General features: G+C 46.6%; 1 protein-coding gene across 1 annotated transcript in view; it reads left to right on the top strand.

The window, feature by feature from the left end:
- Positions 1–24,043, top strand: part of LOC139761640 (alkaline phosphatase-like) — a 656,491-nt gene that overhangs the window by 109,115 nt on the left and 523,333 nt on the right. Inside the window, exon 4 of the mRNA XM_071685927.1 lies at positions 3,371–3,437. The gene's annotated coding sequence lies outside the window, so the exon portion shown is untranslated. The remainder of the gene's footprint in view (positions 1–3,370; positions 3,438–24,043) is intronic.

Below are 24,043 nucleotides of genomic sequence, written 5' to 3'. Positions count from 1 at the left end.
ACCGATGATGTGATGATCCAGTAGAAGTAAGGCAGCATAAAGAATTAAGTTGTTAGAGGAAGTATATGTTGTGTGGACGGCAGTGTAGATGTACGACATATAAATGTCTTATTTGTGGTTACTGAGACGGCACGGGCAACGGAACACCTTAATCATCGACAAGTTCGTAGGGAAGGATGAACGGCTGGTTTGACTGTGGCCCAGGTACCACACGGCTAGGATTTGGAGCTATGCGGGGTTGACCCAGGTGGCCCATGAATGTGCTACGGTCCTCAACGCTGACCGCTACACCACGGAGGTCCACGGAGATCAGTGATGTTAATAGTAATGTAGGTGAAGGTACGCAGGGAAGATGGAAGCCAAGGAAGAGCTAGAGTTTTACGTGATATGAGCCAAGTTATAGATACACAGACTGCGCAGCTGTGCCCGAGGTTCTGACCATATTAGTACGTTACCGTCGGTGAGCTTACCGTATGTGGTGCTGCTGCTTGGTGGATGTATGGGTGGGAACGTTGTCTGTAAACATCGGTCTGTTTTAACAAATCAAATTAAGGTTTATGTGTTGGAGTCTCCTGTTACTGTATACGCGCCTGTTTATTTCTCACCCTGTATTTAACTTGAGGGCATAGATGATAGCTGTGTGGATGTATGGGTGTGAACGTTGCCTGGAAACATCGGTCTCTCTTAACGAATCAAATTAAGGTGTGTGTGTAGGAGTCTCCTGTTACTGTATACGCGCCTGTTTATTTCTCGTTCTGTATTTCAGGGCATAGATGATAGCTGTAGGGGGTTAGTGTACACTTAGCCTATCGTCCTTTGTTAATAGGATAGAAGGATTGTCTTGAAGATTATTTGTCTCTCTACAGTACACTATTCGGCTCTTAGTTTAAGAATAGCCGGTCATGTATTTCGTATTAGGCCATCTACAGTCCATGATATATTCCGGCTGGTTTTGAGTATTTGACAACCTGCGTTGTAGAATATTTTGTCATATCTCGGAGATTAAAAAGAAAAGAAATCATGCCATGAAAATTACCTCCGGTTATCAAAAAATTTTAAGCGGTTGTGTCATCGAGTTTTCTGTCTTTCTCAATGAATGTTTGCCAGTGTCTGTGGGCGATGTCAAGCAGTGTGTGTGTCTGTGATTCACCAGAACCCACACCTGTTGCACCAGGACCCACACCTGTCTCACCAGGCCCCATCTCTTGTCTCGCCAGAACTCACACCTGTCTCACTATGACCCACCTCCTGTCTCACCAGGACCCACTTCTTTTTCACCAGGACCCATCCGTCTCATCAGGACTCGCACCTCTGTCTCACCATGACCCACTTCTGTCTCACTAGGAACAGCGTTTTCCATTGTGTCTGCTGATACTCAGGCAAACATATCTGAATACGCTGCAGTCTGTCTCATGGTTGTGCAGCCGTGTCTCATAGATTATCCATCCGTGTGTATCATGCAACATTCGGTCCCGTATTTCAGGCAATAATCTGCCGTGTGCCTCATAGTATGCTCAGCCATGTACCTCATAGAATATTCATGCTCCATGTTCATGTTTAAATGGATTAGCAGTTTACTAATGGCTCACTGAAACCTTGGCGAGCAGTGACATGCTAAACGCCTCGGCTGCAGCATACCAAAGATGTATTGTCACTCCCGTCATGCAGGGGTTATCAATAATGGGTTACAAGATTGCTTATTCACACCCACGCCGAAGTAACCTTGACCTTTCACCTTTTGACCTGAAAGCAAAGTGCAGCCATAGTATGTTGGTGTAAGGTCATCCTTCATGTTGGGAGGTGGTGAAACCATGTGTTCATGAGGTATGGAGGTGGTCATGAGTTGGGAAGACAAACAGATGGAAAGGCAGGCCCCTATGCCTTCTTTACCCCAGGCACACGGTGGGCTTGGTACACTCACTCGTATAGTTAAGGATGTAGTCACTGGACCGTTATACGAGCCTGGTGTAGGTACACTCACTCGTATAGTTAAGGATGTAGTTACTGGACCGTTATACGAGCCTGGTGTAGGTACACTCACTCGTATAGTTAAGGATGTAGTTACTGGACCGTTATACGAGCCTGGTGTAGGTGAATTTTTCACAGAATACAGCTTGAGACATGGATATGATGGCGTCTGAGAGAGGAGTATACAAACTTGCGGTAATTGACCTACAAGAAGAAAAGTTACCGTGTCTAAATGGAAAGTCCTTGTAGGTGGATCATAGTTACACAACTGGAAAAACAATCCATTATTTACTGGAGAAATGATGAACGAGAAGGGGGTCAGACCCCTGATGTCCTGGGACGAATAAGCAGATCTGTTATCTGAGATACGACGTAAACAAAACTTTTGAAGTCCGACGGCCAAGTGTTGTCCAGCAGGACACGGACGGTCCTTCCTGTGGAGTCTAACGTCTGTGTGTTACCCAGCGGGACGTAGACAGTCCCTTCCTATGGAGCCTGACTAGCGAATGTCGTCTAGCAGGACACGGGACAGTCAGTCCCTCCGATAGGGTGTGACGTGAGTGTATTGATCAGCGGGACACACGAGCAGTCCTTCTTTCTATGGAGTCTGACTACCGGGTGTTGCTCTGCGGGACACGGACATGGTCCGCTCGAGGTGACTGACCCGGTCACGTCTCTTGTTATCTAGGTAACCTGTGTTATGGGGGACGGTAAAGGACGTTGCACCATTACAGTCTTGTGTTTCTTTGAGATTTTACAGCTCAATAATACTGTCAGTTACAGGTGAACCATACGAAATGAATTTCAGTCTTTAATAAAGATATTTTCTCTGTAAAGCCTCGGTGTTGTTTGTGATGTGGACATTTTCAAAACAGTCATTTGTAACCGGCTAATCTGTTAGTCTCTCTCTCTCTCTCTCTCTCTCTCTCTCTCTCTCTCTCTCTCTCTCTCTCTCTCTCTCTCTCTCTCTATCTATCTATCTATCTATCTATCTCTATCTCTCTGTGATATCCTCGGTGAAACGTTTATATCTAAACAGCATGTTTGTTTTGCCAAATAAACTCATTCAACTCTCTCTCTCTCTCTCTCTCTCTCTCTCTCTCTCTCTCTCTCTCTCTCTCTCTCTCTCTGGAAGGGTCCTGCTTGGATATATTGATAAATCATGCACAGTGTTCCCAGCTGCATCATGTACCAATTAGGCGTTTGTTTGTTCAGTATTTTCCACAGAATGAATATCGTATGCGCTAATTTGGTCAGGACTGTTGTAAGTTTCTGACTTATTGACACAAATTGGTGTTAACTATAATATGGAAACCGAGTTACAAAAAAAAACAAGATGTTGACTTCACTCATTATGACTGACGTGTCTCCATATTAAAGTCATAATGTGTTGATTTTCCAGATCGATCAAGCCGAAGATGGACGGGACGGGAGGGAGGCCTGGGGCAAGACAGAGGCGCAGAGCGAAGGTAAGAAGGATGATTGTGAACCAAACTTTCTGGTCATCAAGGCCGTAGTGCAGAGCTATTGTAGTGATGTTGATCGTTGCCTCACTGATCATTGTAGTGATGTTGATCGTTGCCTCACTGATCATTTTGTAGTGATGTTGATCGTTGCCTCACTGATCATTGTAGTGATGTTGATCGTTGCTTCACTGATCATCACGGCCGTCGTGGAGAACAACCATTGTAGCGGTAATATTGATCGTTGCCTCACTGATCTGGCCGGAGTCATGGGGCAGCGAAATCGAGCTTCAGTTTCGGTTTGCTGGTTGGAGATGATCAGAAACTTAAAGGCCTGGGGGCCAGTACTTTTTTTCGGGCGAGTATACATTTATGGTAATTACCGAACTTATTTGCAAGTGGAGGAATAGCATTGTTATGTTGAGAAATTACACATTCGTTTGAGTGTACGGAACCTGTAACATCGGTGTAGTAATTGAGTGCATACATATTATTTCATATGGTGAGGGGGTGTATCGTGCGGCTGGCACAGACGACGGCCTAGAATCGTCTGAAAAAATGATCATTTTTGAGCCTCGTCACAAACTTGAGTACAGATCTTCTACCATGCATTGTGTGTTACAGAACACAACAATGAATATTTCATGTGGTTTGGAAAATATAAAAGGATATATGTACTCTTTTTATTTTTTGAAAAGTCCCGCATTGGGGGTATACATGATATACGGGCCGGCATGAGGGTATCGTACGCCTGGCAGCACAGATCTGCCCAGCTCCATCGTCGGTACTGGCATGTATATATTGGGAATGGTGTTTGTAGTGGATCACTGAATGTAGCTGAAGATCTACAAAGGAGGGAATGAAAGGGGTAGAGCGTCACAGTGGAAAATGAAAAAGGAATAAAGGAATGGAACGATGGAAAAATATTTATGTGAAAAGTGAAGCGCCAAATGGGAAAGATATGACAATATGGAGGAAGATGAACAAAATATCGGAAAAATCGATATGACGAAGACCGTAGCATAGGGAAGAGGGAAATATCTGATAAACCCTGCTAGGCTAGTGAAAATATGGATAATAGAGAGAAAGAAAAGAGGCAAAATACAGATATAGAATTAAAAAGTAAAGCAAATAAAGAGACAATAAATGTAGATTGCAATAAACATGAGAATATCACCAAAGAAATACTAACCAAGAAACAGGAACGAATTGAGAAAAAAGGTACAACGATATGATTTGAAAATATACCATAAATGATGAATAAGAGTAAGTGATAATTGGAAGTAAAAGTAGATAGTAGCAACAAGGAAGGATGTAGAAATCAGAGAATGAATGAGCACCACACAAGATATAAAAGTTGTGTTGAAAGAGAAGACCTCTTGACAGAAGATGAAAAGAGAGCCAAGAGTGCTGAAAATTGTGAGCGTATTGAGGTGTCTCCGTCTCCTTCCTTGTTGTGCAGTGATGGTATTAACGTGCGTAGAGTTCTGTCGCTGGAAATGAAATTTGACCTGAGTATACTCGAAGAGCTAAATATAAGAACAGAATCTCTGTTACTGAAATGATACAAAACATAATTCTACTGTGTTTACGTATATGGGTCTGGCTCACGTAGATCAGTCCGGGTGTAAGCGGATTGTGACAGATAAAGAAAGGAAAAAAGAATATATTGTTCTTCATATTTTCTTCCGTGCCACAGAAAACAGTACGACCAGACTTGGCAGGACACTTGGCTGTAATGAGGTGGTGTCTGTTTTTTCATTAGCTAAAGAAAGATTAAAGTTGGCAGGAGGAACAGATGAAGACAAGGGAAAAAGAGAAGGAAAGGTGGAATGAAATGCGAATCGACCCCACCAAGGATGAATGTGTGTCCGGTGGAAGACTGACAAGGATTGCATCCTCCGTCCTTATCACGGCTGACACAACGTGGTGCTCGAGCCTGGCGTCTTGTGCGAGAGGAGGACGGGAGGAGATGGAGGTGCACGAAGGGAAGAGAAAAGGAAGTGGTGTGGGAGAAGAGGGAATGGAGGAAGGAGAGAGAGAGAAGAAGAGGTAGAGTTAGACAGAATGGCCTTACGTGGGAGAGAAACACGAAGTGTAAGGACTATTCGTGCACAGAGGCGGACGGTAATAGAGGGAGCCTCAGGAGACGAAATGACAGGATGTGTAATGTTGGATGACAGGGTTTTACGGTGTGAGGCTCTGAGGACGCTGAGGAAGATGACAACTGGAGCATGTGGAACATGGAGCTTGGTCGGGGGAAGTGGGTGGCGGGAGTGGGGCGCTTGGTCGGGGAGGTGGTTATGTGGATGTGGATATGGAGGGAGAGATGGATGGTGGGGTTGGGGAGCTGGTTATTAGGGGTTGATAGAGAGGAGAAAATAATTGACGTGAGAAACGACAGGTGTCTGTGTGGTGGCGCTACGCCTACTGAGAAATGGATGCTTTTGATGTTGCATCATAAAGTCATGTACCCAGAACTCCTTGGATCCCTTGATAGATAAAAATTAACTTAATAAGTTAAGTTCTGGAGGCAAGAGAAAGTTTTTTTGTGTATTTAAATGGTAGAGGGGAACGTAGAAAATTCAGTTACGTAAATTCGGTCTAGTGGGAGGCAAGACGCACAAAAACTATAAAGGGTTGAACATCTTGGAAAGATCCGCCGCTGGCACTGAAGGGGAAAATGGGGATGGCGACGGTCGAGAAGGGTTACTGGCGCGGAGACTGGCAAGACTGGGTGTGGAGGGCGCAGACTGGGGACGGGACGGAGGTGGAAACGGGTCAGAGTTGGAGTGGAGGTGGAGACGGAGCAGAGCTGGGGTGGAGGTGGAGACGGGTTGGAGATAGGGTGGATGCTTTGAGACGGGGTAGAGGTGTAGATGGACAGGAAGCGAGGACGGGACGAGCTGTAAGGGCGTGACCTGGGCCAAAGTGGAGACAGGGTGGGCGGGGTGGAAGCCGTGGACGGGAAAAAGATGAACGGGGGTGGGACAGGATACTTTAGTGACGTGAATGGATGGAAGTCCGAGACGAACGGTGGCTGTGGGAAAGGACCAGGAAGCCGATTTGGTAAGGAGGGGCAAGAACTGGAAACTGGGTTGTTGGGGACGTGGGTGGATGGGGTAGCTGGTGGGGTAGGGACCAGAGGACAGATTGAAGATAAGGAATTGTGAAGGATAGTGAGGGATGGAGGAGAGACGTGAGCGAAGCAGTGTGGGTTGATGCATGGATGAGGGTGGAGTGGGACATGGATGTGGATGGAACAGGGTGTAAGTGGGGGTGAAATAAGATGTGGATGAGGGTGGGATGGGGTATGGGTGAGGTTGGGACGTGGTATGGGTAGTGCACAGATGAGGGTGAAAGATCTGTTGGTGAATGTGGCAGCCGACGTGCGTGGTTGGTATTTGAACAAGACGGTTTGGTGGATTTCGAGAGGTGTTGATGTGGGTAGTGTTGATGTGGGAGTCGGGCAGGGGCAGGGTTGGTTTAGGAGGCAGAGAGGGGTGTGGCAAGGGTGGGCGAGGGGGCTTGGGAAATGGGCGGAAGCAGCTGTCGTCCGGGTTAAGAAGGATAAGCAGGTCGCAAGGGGAACCGCTGAATGTGGTTGGGATTTACCAACATGAACTTTCCTGATGAGTGACGTCTTGTGAGTAATGTTCGTCTGGATCTTCATTGCGCCAAAGTCGTGGTGATTCTCTCGATGAAAATGCTATCATGAAAATAATACATGTCAGTGTATGTATACTATTTCACTCGTGTATCATAAATATACATTTTTGTTTCAAGTTCCCTTCCTTTTGTAGGTCCATTACATCTGTGAAGTTTACGTATAGATGATATAAATGGTCCAGGGAAGTGCTTAGGTATAATAGATACTCTCTTGTTTTACCTCTGGTGTTTTTCGTCGTTGGTGCAGAGGATCCCTAGCTTGGCGGAGGAGAAGGCTTGGGATTAGACGGGTCCCACTCTGGTTCGTGCCGGTACCTGAACAGCTTCAGAACTTCCGCCCAGATGTCGACAGAGCTGATTCATCCTATACGTTGTTTGTTCTTGTCTTCCAGCCATAAGTCCAACCTGTTCTTAACGTCAGCTTTCTCCTTATGGACGTTATCTTGGCAACTTTTGGAGAATGATGGAGTCAGCGCGCCTTAATCTTGTCGACCTCCCTCTTGACCAGACACATACTTGACTTAGGTTTGGTTGTAAACGCGGCCAGACGAAGGAGCACACTTCCCAAACCTACTTTGAACTCACATTAAACTCTTTTTTTATCATTTCTCTGCGTTGTAGTACTGGAAGGACGTGTCCGGGGTGCCATTTTCTGAGCAGAGTACAGTGCGTGGGTGAACAAACATGATAACTTGCACCAAGTTTGTGAACAGAGTTCATGGCCGAGGAAGACTACACCCATGGTGAGACTTGAACATCAGGCGGACCACTTGACCTGGGAACGATTAAGAAGAAAAAATAATCTCGGTGCGAAACAATGTTTTGAGGTGAAGAAATACACCATTTGAGATCGAATCAGTGTAAGCTGAGCCCACGCAGGACACATGTATGTATGTGTGCGTGTGTGTGTGTGTGTGTGTGTGTGTGTGTGTGTAAAAGAGGAAGAAATGAGCGTTAGCTGTGTAGTTACTTTGCTTATTGAATTCTTGGGTATGATATCGACACAGTGCGTGAGACGTTGCGTTATAGCTCAGACTGGGAGACGGGGAGACAGAAGATGAAAGACCTACTTCGAATGATGATGATGGCAGTAATTCACCAGGTGAAGATCCCAGTGAATCCTTGCCCAATGCACGCAGGTACCAGCCTGGGGGTCCCATAGCTTTCCTTCACTACTCTAAAGTAGTCGAAATCGTGTCGTTGTGATGTATGAATGATGCCTTTCTAGTATTGTGTGTGGAGTGACCTTTTTGTAAATGACCATTGGTGTGTGTGAAAGCAGTGAATGTATAAAACATATGACCATTTTGTTCTCGTGTCATAAAAATATTGTTTGATCAGAATAAAAAAGATACATCAATTTGCGTACAATATGTGTGATAATCACAAGTTATCAGTGTGGCACTTCCAAGTTAATGATTGTATTTGTTACTAAACAAGGCGTGATGATCTAGCCCTTAGTTCTGTACTTCAACCTGGGAAGAATCGTTGTTTTCTTCACAAGAGCTTGCAACCCCACCATCAGCTGTGTCACTACTTGGATCAAGACCACATCAACACTGTCTAGCCCTCCGCTCCACCCACCAACACTCCACACTACCGTCGTCGTTTTTATCTTTCCTCTGGAATTCTCTCCGTCACTTTTGAGATTCTAACCGCTGGTCCAGGAACACCTGTGCATCACGACTGATATGTACGGGTAACCCCGGCAAATTTATCGTGCACCCCATGTTCATAGGATGAGCACGGGGGGGAGGCACAATAAACTTGCCTGGGTTATCGGCACAAATCAACCATGCTGCACGGCCGCGAGGTGTAAGGTTACGGTAGAAGCTGAAGCAAATCATAATACCTGGGAGCCAAGGTGGGATTTCAGGCAGGTGGCGTGATTCAACTACATGAAGCTAGCACATTCAGGAGTAACGACGCCCCGTGTGCAGGAAATGTCGAGGAGTAGAGGAACGTGTCTGGCGAGTGTGAGTCTGCATCTGCAATGGCCCGCCTTGGCTTCTACGACAGGCTGGAACAATGTTCATTTTTTTTCCCTCGTAGTTTCGTCAGTCGTAGGTCGTCGTGGTTCCTGGGGAAGATGGTGTCTACTGCGATCTTACTATCGGAGGGCAGCCATGGCATTTCTTTATGTTCGATAACGTCAGATGTTCATCGTCACGTGGGCTCGTAAGTTGCTGTGATGATGAAAATAGTGAGTCTCCATCTGCCATCCGCTGCTACAGCACGAGCAAGGGGGCGAGGGGAGTGGATCAGGGCTGCAGATCCCCCCACACACCTCGTGTCTGGGATCCAGGGAACCAAGGTTCTAGGAGTCTCGTCTTGCAGACATCTTGAACACAGCCGCGTGATCCAGGATGATCATCAGAGGTGAGAGAGATGCCGAATTCCTCTCAAGATTTCATCAGTTCTGGTGGAATAATCTTGCTTTATCTAAGGCCTTCTCCTTGGCACTAGTTCCTGGGGGCGACCAACTTCCCTGGCGTCTAGACTCTGGGGTCATCCTCCCGGGAACATTTACGACGAACATGAAATATGAAACTTTCATACAAAACTGTGAACGAAATTGTGAAAGTCACGTCTCTTTCATCCATTTGGACAAAGGATAACTTTTCTATGTATTCTGGATCTTTATCAGTTTTACTAATATATCCATTTTTTCTTAAATAGTACTGAAATTCTCTCGGTTTCTTTCTCCATCTGTCTCTCAGAGAGAGGTGTTACCGAGCTCCGCCTGCTTCAGGTTACACCACGAGTGAAATGTCACCTCGGGCGAGCCTGTGTCGTCGTCACCTGACCATATGGTCGTTTCAGCGAAGAGCTCGCTTCTGCGGATCCTATCTTGTCCTTGCTCTTAGCTTGAGGCTGTGTAACTATATATATATATATATATATATATATATATATATATATATATATAGCGTTAATGAGATGACCTTGATTAGGGCCTTAGTGGCCCGTACCGTCTCAACAATAAAAAGAAATTATTTTGAAGACACGAGTCTTGGATATCGATGTCGGTCAAGTTCTTTTCCTTATCTCCTGAGTCTCCCATGATAGGAACCTCCAGCTAAAGAATTTTGCTACACGGTTGATATTGGCTTTTCATATGCTTGAGACGTGAAAGAGCTTTTCGATCCTTCTTTATGTGAGAAACTCGGTGGTGTAGAGGGACACCATCAGCCCTCGCGTACGATGAGCCTTATATATCAAGTCGTTCCTCCTCAGTTTCATGCTCTCACCCACTTCATCCAGCCCTTCCGTCGTCTGGCCCTCCCATCATCCTCCCTTCCCATTATCCAGCCCTCACATCATGAGCCATGTGGATCACCGACCCTAGACGAATAGTAAGTAATCCTGGCTTAGTTCACTTGTTATACATCTTAATAGAATAATCCAGTTATTGTTGTTCAGTTTTTGTTAGCAGTGTTCCCCCCTACCATGTGAACTGCTGAATAATTCATCCAGTTCAACCCAGTCCTTGTTAACACTGTCCTCACGTTGTCATTTGTAATGTGCTCGTGTCACTGAGGCCCAACCCTGAACCTTATGTGTACTTTGTGGTGCAGCCGCTGGCAGGGTGGGCAGGCCACCACTGAAGATTCGTCGTACCCTCCAACCATTCCCCCTGACCCAGGTCCTACCCTCACCAACCATTCCCCTGACCCAGGTCCTACCCTCACCAACCATTCCCCTGACCCAGGTCCCACCCTCACCAACAATTCCCCTGACCCAGGTCCCACCCTCACCAACCATTCCCCTGACCCAGGTCCCACCCTCACCAACCATTCCCCTGACCCAGGTCCCACCCTCACCAACCATTCCCCTGACCCATGTCCTACCCTCACCAACCATTCCCCTGACCCATGTCCCACCCTCACCAACCATTCCCCTGACCCAGGTCCCACCCTCACCAACCATTCCCCTGACCCATGTCCTACCCTCACCAACCATTCCCCTGACCCAGGTCCCACCCTCACCAACCATTCCCCTGACCCATGTCCTACCCTCACCAACCATTCCCCTGACCCAGGTCCCACCCTCACCAACCATTCCCCTGACCCATGTCCTACCCTCACCAACCATTCCCCCTGACCCAGGTCCTACCCTCACCAACAATTCCCCTGACCCAGGTCCCACCCTCACCAACAATTCCCCTGACCCAGGTCCCACCCTCACCAACCATTCCCCTGACCCAGGTCCCACCCTCACCAACCATTCCCCTGACCCATGTCCTACCCTCACCAACCATTCCCCTGACCCAGGTCTCACCCTCACCAACCATTCCCCTGACCCAGGTCCCACCCTCACCAACCATTCCCCTGACCCAGGTCCCACCCTCACCAACCATTCCCCTGACCCAGGTCCCACCCTCACCAACCATTCCCCTGACCCAGGTCCTACCCTCACCAACCATTCCCCTGACCCAGGTCCCACCCTCACCAACCATTCCCCTGACCCAGGTCCCACCCTCACCAACCATTCCCCTGACCCAGGTCCCACCCTCACCAACCATTCCCCTGACCCATGTCCTACCCTCACCAACCATTCCCCTGACCCAGGTCTCACCCTCACCAACCATTCCCCTGACCCATGTCCCACCCTCACCAACCATTCCCCTGACCCAGGTCCCACCCTCACCAACCATTCCCCCTGACCAACATCACACCCTGATCGTTCATTTCTCCTGCCAAGATCGTTCCAGCAGTGCATCCTTCCCATTTTGTCCAGGACATCTTTGAGCCTTGTTATCTGGTATGCTTCCCATTCCTCCCAATTCCTTGGGGTATAACTTCTCATTACCGCTAAACTGCTTTCCAACTCCCGGTCTTTCTCTTGCATGCCTCTCCCTTTATAGCTTCGTTAGGTCCCCCAGTGTTGTTATGTTGGTGGTGGGGGCCGCGGGTTTAGTGTGAAATTCCGAATAATATTTTGACCTCGTGTTTATTCGTGTGTAAATGGAAGTGTATGTGTATGTGCCCAAGGCTGCGCTACTTCTAGTAGCGGGGAAATGTAGATTCCTCTCGAGTGAGTTCTTTGGCGAGACTTTTATCCCTGGAAATACAGTCTCGTCAGAGAATCTTTCACTCCAGAGGAGTCCATATATCCTTGCTACTGGAAATATCGCATCCTTGGGTTGTAGGAACCCCGAGAAAGTAGTGCTGGGTAACGCCAGGACTCTCTCATAGATATTGATCCATAGGTAATTATACGTAAATAGATATGTATTCATATGTACATCTTATGTGTTTGTTATGTAAGTATACACGCTACATGAGTTATGATCATTGATGTAATACATGGAACTGTAAATTGTAAATAGTGGGCACGTGTAGCGCACGTGTTTGTTTCTGTTTACAAACAGAGCATGTGTGTATAGACACGTGTATCCGTTGGTACCACACAGCCTGGGGTAACCACTGAGCAGGCGCCGCCACACACCACTACCACCTTCCTAACTACCACACCTTCATCGGGCACCATCACCACCTTCCTAACTACCACACCTTCATCGGGCACCATCACCACCTTCCTAACTACCACACCTTCATCAAGCACCATTACCACCTTCCTAAATACCACACCTTTATCAAACACCATCACCACCTTCCTAACTACCACACCTTCATCGGGCACCATCACCACCTTCCTAACTACCACACCTTCATCAAGCACCATCACCACCTTTCTAACTACCACACCTTCATCGGGCACCACTACCACCTTTCTAACTACCACACCTTCATCGGGCACCATCACCACCTTTCTAACTACCACACCTTCATCGGGCACCATCACCACCTTTCTAACTACCACACCTTCATCGGGCACCACTACCACCTTTCTAACTACCACACCTTTATCAAGCACCATCACCACCTCCCTAACTACCACACCATCACGAAAGTTACATTTGTTTATCCAGGAGGACTTGTCAGACGAGCTCACGGACCGTCTGGTGCTCCATGACAATTAAAAGTGTGTTTATGCTTGCTCGTTTTAGGACCAGTTTCCTCCTGGAGACGACATTAAAGAGCCTTAACTCTGTTTAAACTGGTGTTTCCCGACCATAACTGTTATTACAAGTTTCTCACGCCACCAGGGGGAAGACTGTCACTTTCCCATCGTGTTTGGACTAACGCGGGAGATGTCTTTGGCTGGGCGGGAGGTGGGGCCAGCTGCCCGTGAATGCTGAACCATCAACACCAGGGGTGGGCAGTGCACGGTGGGCCATAAGTCTATGGACAGGTGGGCGGTGCACAGTACGTGGGAGACAACAGCTGTAAGGAGAGGTGGGCAGTGCACGGTGGAGTGTCGTGGATCGAGGTGGACGAGGACGGTGGAAACAAGGTGGGTGTTGTCGTCCACCTAATCAACATAGAAGGAACGCTTGAGGTGGAAGTGGAAGCGGGAGAAACGACGGGAAAGATGGATGGCGAGGGACGTGTTCCCATGTCTGTTATCAGGGGCAGAGTGTAGAGAGAGGGTGGAGCCTCTCTCCCTGCACCACCCACCCACCCGCCTTTCCTGCCTCTCCCCTCAGCTGGCCAGACTTCCCCTGCCTCACATCACCCACCATGACCCCCCTCCGTCACTCCCCTCCACCATGGCATCAACACCAGTGTGATAGCGGCTTGGTTCGTACATTTGGACCGTTATTCACGCCTCTTAATGTAACATTTTAGCACTTGGGGGGGAAAAATTCGAGTTTTGGTTTTGTGAAGATTGGTGTATTGATGTACGAACGTTCATTATTGGTACCATTGGTTTTGTCTTTTCGTTTGTCATCACGTGCATTGGAAATATAGACCAGATTCTCCGTGGGAAATATATTTTGTCTTTCAGCTGGATTTCTAGGCTGGGTAAGATGATTTCCCCCAAGAGGAAATGCAAAGCGTACAGTAATGGTACATCTGGGTTTCAAGTGATTGAGATATTGTAGTCAACTTGTGCATTTCTGTCCCTTGACGATAACAGTTACTGTGTAAATGAGACTTGGGGAAAGTGAGAGATCCGAGTTCAAAAAAAACACACATCTAAATACCATATTGTTTCATTACGTATAACATTTAGAACTCATTTAACTGATTCTGATCTAATGTTTATGAAAACAAGATATGCAGATGTCATAACACCTTATTTCTTCTCATTTTAGAAATACCGTCGGTAACTTTGGTATACAGTTTCCAACAATTTACATAATTGCTTTCAGTTATTATGGAAGGTTCCAGAAGTTGTTGGCCTTCTTGAACAAGAAATGGTGTCACATGTTACAGTGAACACGATTTTCCGTGTTCACTTGAACGTAATTCTAGTGTTGCCCAAGTTTGCATTGATATTCTCAAGACGGACAGGTTCGGCGACGCAAGGTATTGTTATTTTACATATGATTCTCACTGACATCAAAATCTTTTAGGAAATATGTATATTAGAATTCGTCTTGCTTCATATGGAATGATTTATAATAGAGTTGGTCTTGTATTATCTGGGATGGTAATGTATAATAGAGTGGGTCCTGTATTATCTAGGAGGAAAATGCATAATAGAGTTGGTTTTGTATTATCTGGGATGGTAATGTATAATAGAGTGGGTCCTGTATTATCTAGGAGGAAAATGCATAATAGAGTTGGTCTTGTATTATCTGGGATGGTAATGTATAATAGAGTGGGTCCTGTATTATCTAGGAGGAAAATGCATAATAGAGTTGGTTTTGTATCGTCTGGCAGGGAAATAGGAAACTCCTCCTGGCTCAATAACCTAATCAGAGGACCTTCTGCTCCTCCGCCGTCTTGTGTGTCGCCTGGTAATGTGTTACGGCCAAAGGAGAGGCAGGGATACCCTGGCCTCTGCCTCAAGAGATTAATGCTGTAGGTATCCATGCTATCCAGTCGTCGTGTGTGTGTGTGTGTGTGTGTGTGTATTGCTTCCGAATACAATAATGTATTTTCTTTTTCATTCTAACATTTAGATTGCTAACTTAACAAAGTTAAGAGACTAACAGTCAGTCATTCTTAACAAGTTAATGACTTGTCCAGGATGTTGTCTCCAAAACTCTTTGAGCTGTAGCATCAAAGTTCATGACAGTTGTGTGTACGACCGAGAACATCATGTTGTGCGTACTGTTCTAACTTATCTCTCTCTTTCTCTTCTTTCTCTCTTGATGAATGATGTAGTGGAACGGATCGAAATTCATGGTTGCACCAAAACTTCCGCTAAAATTTTGGTCATAATAGCTTCTCTTTTGTTCATATTAGTTTCTTGGTGAGCGGTTTTCATCATTTCTCTGCACAGATATGGTGTTTAATCTTATCTGTCAGCTATAAGGAAGGATAGGTTTAGGTCTTCTGAACCTGTACTGGAGGTTTTACCACACACACACACACACACACACACACACACACACACACACACATATTACTCGTTCATACATGCAAATATACAGCCATACATATACATTTATTCGCGCATACATGCATATACACATTACAGAGTCAAAAATAGATAGGCACATGTTAGGTTCACTTTTGGAATGCGATAATATCAACATGTTAGGAGGAGGTGCAGTGCCATCTGCCTGCCACAGTTCTCACAACACCCGTCTCCTGAACCTTCACAGTCTAATGGAAATGTGGCTTGTGATTATCTGACACAACTGGTCTGATAACTTTGTGGAAATCCAGGTGGCAGCTCCTCTCACACAGGGAGTGAAATTTACCGCGCCTGCTAACCCCATCTGCCTTGATGCCGCTCGGAGGGATTTGAGTTCGACACATATCATCAGGTACTGCACGAACTGTCGCCTGGAAAATTTGCGAAGTGACTGTTTGAGATATCTGAAGGACATAACACGAATCCAGTTTGATGAAACGGTGTTAAAGGAAAAAGAAGAGGGTGCCAATGTTGGAAATGAAATGCTTGAGATGAATATGTGGTTTGAGTGAGGCTGAACGAGTGTAAGAGCGAGGTGTGGCGGTAGGCTGAGTATAAACAGAGCAGAACAGGGTGTGCTGAAACATTTTGGATGTACTACAGTGGTTTGAACATGTAGAGAAGATGACTGAAGATAGACTGACTAAAAGGATATATGTGTCGGAACTGGAGGGAGTATGAATAAACCAGCGTCCAAGTGACCCCCTGAAATCTCGTTCCAGATCGCTCATGAAGTAGGATTACGGTGGTGAATTGGGCTGGGGTTGGGGTTCTGTCTCGCTGCTATACCAGCATCGTACAGTTGGCAGGCGACCGGGCCTTATCACCAGCCCTGGGAGTCTCGCCAGCCTATAACCCGCCACCCAGGGTACTGTGGGCTACGTTAAATACTACCATAAACACCAGCTTAAGCCCATGCCACCCTAGTGCTACCCCTCAGTGCACAAAGGTTTCATCCTGTCTTCCTAAAAGATAAGATGTCGTGTTTGCACGACTTGAATCTTTTGTCATAATGCGTCAGAATCTTATTGTTACTTTTAATGGTCTCAGTCTTTTGGGTTGCTGCCGTGGAGGTGCCTCAGGAGGGAGGTGGTCTGGTCTGGCTCAGTAACTGAGGGTTCATCATCGCAATCGTGGACAGAGACAGAGCGCGTGTGGGATGGTCGGACAGCCTAGAGGCGCACGTGAAGGTCTCAACAAGTGTTATAACTCCGTTGTAATCAGAGTTCAGTCTGAAACTTAGACAAATCAGAAATGCGACACACGGTCTGCCGAACATGGTGACAGCTGCGTGCCACACACACACAAGATCGTCCATATAGTTTGCTAGATGATTATCGTTAGTAAAGTACCAGGTGTATAGGTCTAGGTGTTCCTTAATGCAGTATAGTGTTGTTTTATAAGTATTGCCCAATCATACTTTATCATTACGAAGGACTCGGCCCTTAAGATGATAAATGATTAGGTAAAGTTAGCGCTTCTACAGACAACTGAGTGTGAACCTGATTACTGGTGTGTCTGGTTATATTTCTTATACAGTAGAGGAAGGCATGTTATTGGATTCCCTTCGGAAACTGATTCGATCCTTTCTTGTCATACACAGGCGAGTAGTGGCTTTTGAACTGATAGCCGAGGTTTACGAGTATCATCTGTCACGTAAGACATTTCTATCGGTTAGAAGTCATTAACTCTCTCTTAGTTCGTTGTCATGAAGATTTTTTTTTTTCAGCAGTATCATGAAACGATACATTGCAGGAAACGTAATGAGTTGTTGGATAAGATGCGTCCTCCTCATTATGTCTGATATAAGTTTGATTCTCTTGCTGTCTGTCCTTAGTGGGTCCCATTAATCTTATAATCCGTGATGCAGCAAGATTAGAGACACTGATGATTATTATTTTGATGGATTGTGGCACGCACACACACACACACACACACACACACACACACACACACACACACACATTGAAAGATGAACTGTTCATGTGAGAGGTCCAGCGTGAACAACATGACGCCTTCTGTCATCACTGGTGCTTTTCATACAGTAGCTTTGTGGCTCCGTCCGCTTATTCTCTAACTGCCTCACACAACTCCTGGGGCTCTTTACGACACCCTTTGGTCCCTAAAGACACGTTAGAGGCTGCTTAGAGCAGGAGATGAACCCGTGGCAGTCAGAGAAATCCCCGTTAGCCTCACATACCCATTAGCGAGGTAACAGGTAGAAGACGAAGGGTCGCTTGGGAACCATAAAACAACGATGATGTTCAACGAGGTTGGGGAGGACATAGCCCTGCCACTACACGTGTATGTTACACAGCATATATAGGCCAGACACTGTGTGTGTGTGTGTGTGTGTGTGTGTGTGTGTGTGTGTGTAGGACTGTGTACATTTTCCTTAACAGATCTTTGTGGCAGATCACTTGGGTTTTCGAAATAGACACCCCAGTCAAGTGCAACGAATCTAACCACACGTTTATCGGGTTGGGCAACTTCATTTGCTATGAACACAAACAGACAGATGTTCCCGTGCCCTTCCTTCACACACATCACCCGATCAGCTGGGTCGTGTGTGTGGCTCCGCCTTGCTTCACTGGCAACATTACTTCCTGTTTAACCAGATGATGAATCAAGACCTCATAACCCTACCCATGTTGCTTCAAGACGTGTCTCGCAGCTCTCCATATCGCTAGTGGATATATATATATATATATATATATATATATATATATATATATATATATATATATATATATATATAATTATTGTAGCACAAGACACCTTCTGTGAGGCTCCTGCATCTTCAAGGCTTCATACCTCTCAGGGACAGGGTAAGGTGGGCTTCTGGGGGTAAGACGTTCTTCGAGAACGCTTTATTCCCCTCCGTCCGCTGACGATAATTCAGTCTCCTGGGAGGTGACATTTCGAGTGCTCCATCTCCTCTCCAGCCGCTGCACCCATCGCCTACTTTCCTCTCTCCCTACCTCTCCACCCCCGGCCTCCTCCTCTCCATCCCATTCCATACTTTCCTCTCTTCCTACCTCTCCACACCCGGCCTCCTCCTCTCCATCCCATACCATACTTTCCTCTTTACCTTTGCCCTAATATCCTTTCCCCTCCCATACCTTCCTAGTATTTCCCAGACTGACAGAAATCGTACTTTCCATATCGTCCAACTTCTTCCCGAGTCTCATTCCTTCCCATGATTTTGCCGATCTTCTTGCGCTCACCCTTCCGTCTTTTCCTTCCTCCTTTTTTGGCCGACCACCTTTTCCTTGCCCCTCTCCCCCCTGGGCACGCACAAGACCCTCCTAATGGTCACCTTGTGCGCCGTTTACTTGAGGCTCAGGTTCTTCGAAGCCATTAACGGTGTGGGTGCCGGGTTGGCAGGGCCGGGCGGGGTTGGTGAGGGAGTTAGTTTACCCTTGCTGATGAAGGAACTAGGGTTTCGGGAGTTCACCTACCAAGGGGTACGTAAGTTCAATTCCGTCGTGAGTCTAAGTATCGGGGAGGTCATGAGTTCAAGGATCAGAGATCACGAGTTCAAATATCGATCAATCGTTTGTTCAAGTACCAGAGGATCGGAAGTTCGAGCACCAGAAATCGTACGTTCAAGTACCAAGGGTCAAAAGAATTCAAGTACCAGGGGAAGTAAGTTTAAATGGAGGATGTTAAGTTTAAGAAACAGGGGTCGAGAGTTGGGTATTAGTGGATGAGTAGTCAGTCAAGTGTGGGAAAGTGAAGTACTTAGGTGTTGTTAAGTTCAGGTTGTAGGCTGGAGGAGGTAGCTGTGGTGGTGGTGGGGAGCGGGAACTCAAGTACCAACGATGGTTAGTACCAAGGATCGCAAGTTTAGACAGAGGAGTCGCGAGTTGTGACCAAGGTTATATCATTACTTGCTACAAGCCCTTTAGTTCAGGGTCGTATATTCAGATAACAGTTGTAGTGTTATCATATCAGGTGTCATATGTTTATCTACCTATGGTCGTAAAATTTGTTTTTTTTCATCTGTTGTACCCGACGTGGCACGGGCAAAACATGCTCCGGTTGTGGCAGTCTCTGGTGAAAGGGTAAGAAAAAGAATGTAAATAATGAGTCACACACACCCACACACACACCACACACACACACACACACACACACACACACACACACACACACACACACAAGCAAATGAGACTATACATTTAAACATTTACGGAAAAATTATGCTGATTGCGATCAAGTTAATTACTTCCCTAATTACCACTATCTTAAGTTGCAAAACTGGTTCACTCCAAGTCTCTCTCTCTCTCTCTCTCTCTCTCTCTCTCTCTCTCTCTCTCTCTCTCTCTCTCTCTCTCTCTGTATCGTTGTTCCTCTCCCCTACCTCTCTCTTTCTATCTTAAAATTGGGATATTGAATTCCACCATCGTTCCACCAAATTCCACCCAGGCTTTCCAAGAACGAAAAACCAACGTACACGCCTCGGTGGCGTGGGAAAAGTGTGGGTTCATGAAGTGTTTGTTGTGTGAACCATATACTGTGTGCCCAGCGCCCCCACCTCCACCTGTGTCCCCCCATGTATCTGATGCCTCTCCACCTCCACCTGTGTCCCCCCCCCTGTATCTGGTGCATCTCCACCTGTGTCCCCCCATGTATCTGGTGCCTCTCCACCTCCACCTGTGTCCCCCATATGTCTGGTGCCTCTCCACCTCCAACTATGTCCCCCCCATGTATCTGGTGCCTCTCCACCTCCACCTGTGTCCCCCCATGTATCTGGTGCCTCTCCACCTCCACCTGTGTCCCCCCATGTATCTGGTGCCTCTCCACCTCCGCCTGTGTCCCCCCATGTAACTGGTGCCTCTCCACCTCCACCTGTGTCCCCCCATGTATCTGGTGCCTCTCCACCTCCACCTGTGTCCCCCCATGTATCTGGTGCCTCTCCACCTCCACCTGTGTCCCCCCATGTATCTGGTGCCTCTCCACCTCCGCCTGTGTCCCCCCATGTAACTGGTGCCCCTCCACCTGTGTCCCCCCATGTATCTGGTGCCTCTCCACCTCCAACTGTGTCCCCCCATGTATCTGGTGCCTCTCCACCTCCGCCTGTGTCCCCCCATGTATCTGGTGCCTCTCCACCTCCGCCTGTGTCCCCCCATGTAACTGGTGCCCCTCCACCTGTGTCCCCCCATGTATCTGATGCCTCTCCACCTCCACCTGTGTCCCCCGATGTATCTGGTGCCTCTCCACCTCCGCCTGTGCCCCCCGTGTATCTGGTGCCTCTCCACCTCCACCTGTGTCCCCCCATGTATCATGACCTCCTCTCGATTCCGTGTTTAACCTGCTTCTGTTGGTGTCGTGAACCCATCACGACGTGACAGGTTTTGCTCTCGTGTGTGTGTGTGTGTGTGTGTGTGTGTGTGTGTTTCTGCTACGAAATAACGCTAGATATGAGCATTCCTCGGAGCGTTCTTCGGAGCATTAGTGAGTCGGAGGTTGTACACAGGAGAACACGTGCGTCAAGTTGATCGTATCATTTTCATATAACCTTGAGTACACGTGGCGTTGCTTGGCTACACTATCCTGCCTCACGACTGACCCTTGACATCACGCCCACTGACGCCTGATCACCTTTGTTAGGAAACATAAATGTTGTGGTCATGATTAATGATGCGTAGATATTGCAGGAGATGTCTTACAAACTGATGCCTGTGCAACATGATAACCAAGTTCGCTCTTGGATGGATGACTTCGAAGTCACGAATCAGTTCGTTTTCATTCTTATGTTGTACATTGTACGATACGGTAAGCTACACAGAACTGTGGAATGATTGAAGATCACAACAGTGTAAAACGTGAACACTAAAAGGCAGATGTTCTCTTAAGATTTTACCTTTGTTTTTGCTTCGTGTTGTAGTTCTTACCCCGTGTTATAGTCAGTATCAGTTTACTTACTGTTATTGTTAACTGTACCCAGTTAATTTCAAGTCGGTATTAACAGAGTGGTCTTGACTGTAGGTAGTTAGCTAGTATTAAGGTGGTTGTGTTGTGTTGGTATTAAGGTGGTTGTGTTTGTGTTGTGTTGGTATTAAGGTGGTTGTGTTGTGTTGGCGTGAGTGAGGTGTCGAGCCCTCACAGTCCCGCAGAGGGTCGGCCCAGATCAGTTTGTTGACCCAAGCGTTGCGCCTCACTTTACCCTCCACCACAACATGGGGTAATGAGCATTTTTATCTTTTCTGATTTGTTTTACCAAGGTTTTACGGAGTTCTGTGGGGCAGCAATTTGTTTGTTTTTCGCCTCAGCAAGAATAGAACGAAACTGTTACTTTGTTAAGACAGACGAGGCAAAACATTTATAGTATGGTTGTGTTCAGCCGTGTTTATGCCTGGAGGTGACACACGTGCAGCCAACACGTGTGTTTATACTTGTTTCACGTGACTGTATAACCATGTGTTTGTGTCTGGCCATGTGTTTGTGGGAGACCGCCTGGCCCACGTCACAACAATACAGGACTGTAAATTAGACTCAGATTGTAAATAGATAACATGCGTCGGAGCCAGTAAATAATCTGTTCCTTAAGAATAACGTAAGCGTCGCGTTACGTACGTTAGGGTAGGATTTAGTGTAACGAGTGTGAGCAGTTGTATAAGGAATTGATATGCCAGTTTTATTCAAAGACTTACTGAGTGTGGTATTTAGATGGACGAGTGAGGATACACTGGTAAGGGCCCTTCATCCAGACACACTCATGTGTTGACAGCACTCTAGTAAAGGCAACACGAGATTTTGGGCAATCGTGGCCTGAACATACAGGAGGGTGAAAGGCGTGCAAGGGATAGAGTGAATTGGAACGAAGTGGTATACCGGGGTCGACGTGCTGTCAGTGGATTGAACTAGGGCATGTGAAGCGTCTGGGGTAAACCATGGAAAATTTTGTGGAAAGGGAGCTGTGGTTTCGGTGCATTACACTTGACAGCTAGAGACTGTGAACGAATGTGGCCTTTGCTGTGTTTCGTAGCGCTACCCCGCGCCCGCGCGGGGGCAAGAGGGTACCATTTCATGTGTGGCTGGTGGCGACGGGAATGGATGAAGGCAGCAAGTATGAATATGTCCATATATATATATATGTATATGTCTGTGTATGTATATATATGTATACGTTGAAATGTATATGTATATGTGCGTGTGTGGGCGTTTATGTGTATACATGTGTATGTGGGTGGGTTGGGCCATTCTTTCGAGTGTTTCCTTGCGCTATACATAAGAATGAGAGAGAGAGAGAGAGAGAGAGAGAGAGAGAGAGAGAGAGAGAGAGAGAGAGAGAGAGAGAGCAGGAAATGATGGTCAAGTGTACGGATGAGGATGAGGTGATAAGTCTCCTGGTTTATCTCCTTGAGGAGATAGTGTGGGAAGAGCTACGTCACCGGAGCTGCAGGTTGTCACACTGTGAGTCTCGGGAGTTGAAGATGGTCGTGGTGATGATGATGAACACCGGTGATGGAGGGAGCCTCAGGCACATGTAGTCACCAGCACGTAGTTTGTTGCCTTATGGGGTAAATGGAAACAGGACAAGACTAGTTTTAATGTAGAGTAGGTATATGAGGCGAAAAGGACCAGCGTCTAAGAACCACTGGTCAAAAAAAATTAGTCGAGTGAGTGTAGAATTTCGTATTTTAAGTGATCATCCTCACAGTGCAGGAAATAAGGCATTCATAAAGATATTGAGAGGATGAGTATGGCATTAATAAGTGGTAAGGCTAAGGCTTAACGTAAACTCAAACGTCGTGTAAGAGAAAGAGGACAACGGTGGTGTGCGAACATCAACAAGGGGTTGCAACTGTACTCGGAATTGACAATGAGAACTTGTACATCCTGCCTCACCGCAGGGAAACAACACCGGCGTATCCAGCACCAAGAGTGGTAGTGGAGGAACACAAGGATCGGCTGAATTTTCCAAAACAGATGTGGAGCCGGGAGGGTGTGAACTGCATAGAAAAGTAAGAGGCTAAAGTATGTGAAAACCACAAAGGATAGCGTGACAACCTGAAGGAGAGGGTACCATGGTATGATGAGATAGGCAGAGAATATCATATTAACATTTGTTTAAAGTTTGTTTCAATATTCGTATACCTGTTACTAGGGAGGTGAGCACTTACAGTAGTATACACAGTTATTATCAAGATCATTAACGTGTTACAGCTGTGTATGAACCAGTTATTGAAGGAGACTCATCAGTGAGCCTGGAACAAGGCGTTGAGGTGCCTTGTTGAACGTGTCCTCCAGGGTGTGGCGAGGAGCGAAGGGGTAGGTCAGCCAGGGGAGGAGTGAGGCAAGTGTGAGAGAGAGAGAGAGAGAGAGAGAGAGAGAGAGAGAGAGAGAGAGAGAGAGAGAGAGAGAGAGGCTAGGGCAAGTGATTGTATAAGTGGATTACTGAAGAGTTATGACGAGTATTTTTCTGAAACGATCAGTTCCCTCGTACACATGGTCGGGGAGAGTACAGATAAAGTAAGTAATAAACTTTACAGTTA

Source organism: Panulirus ornatus, chromosome 41 (assembly GCF_036320965.1).
Source record: "Panulirus ornatus isolate Po-2019 chromosome 41, ASM3632096v1, whole genome shotgun sequence".
NCBI classification, from domain to species: Eukaryota; Metazoa; Arthropoda; class Malacostraca; order Decapoda; family Palinuridae; genus Panulirus; species Panulirus ornatus.
Note: the sequence above shows the minus strand (reverse complement) of the source record. Positions and strands in the feature narration are given on the sequence as shown.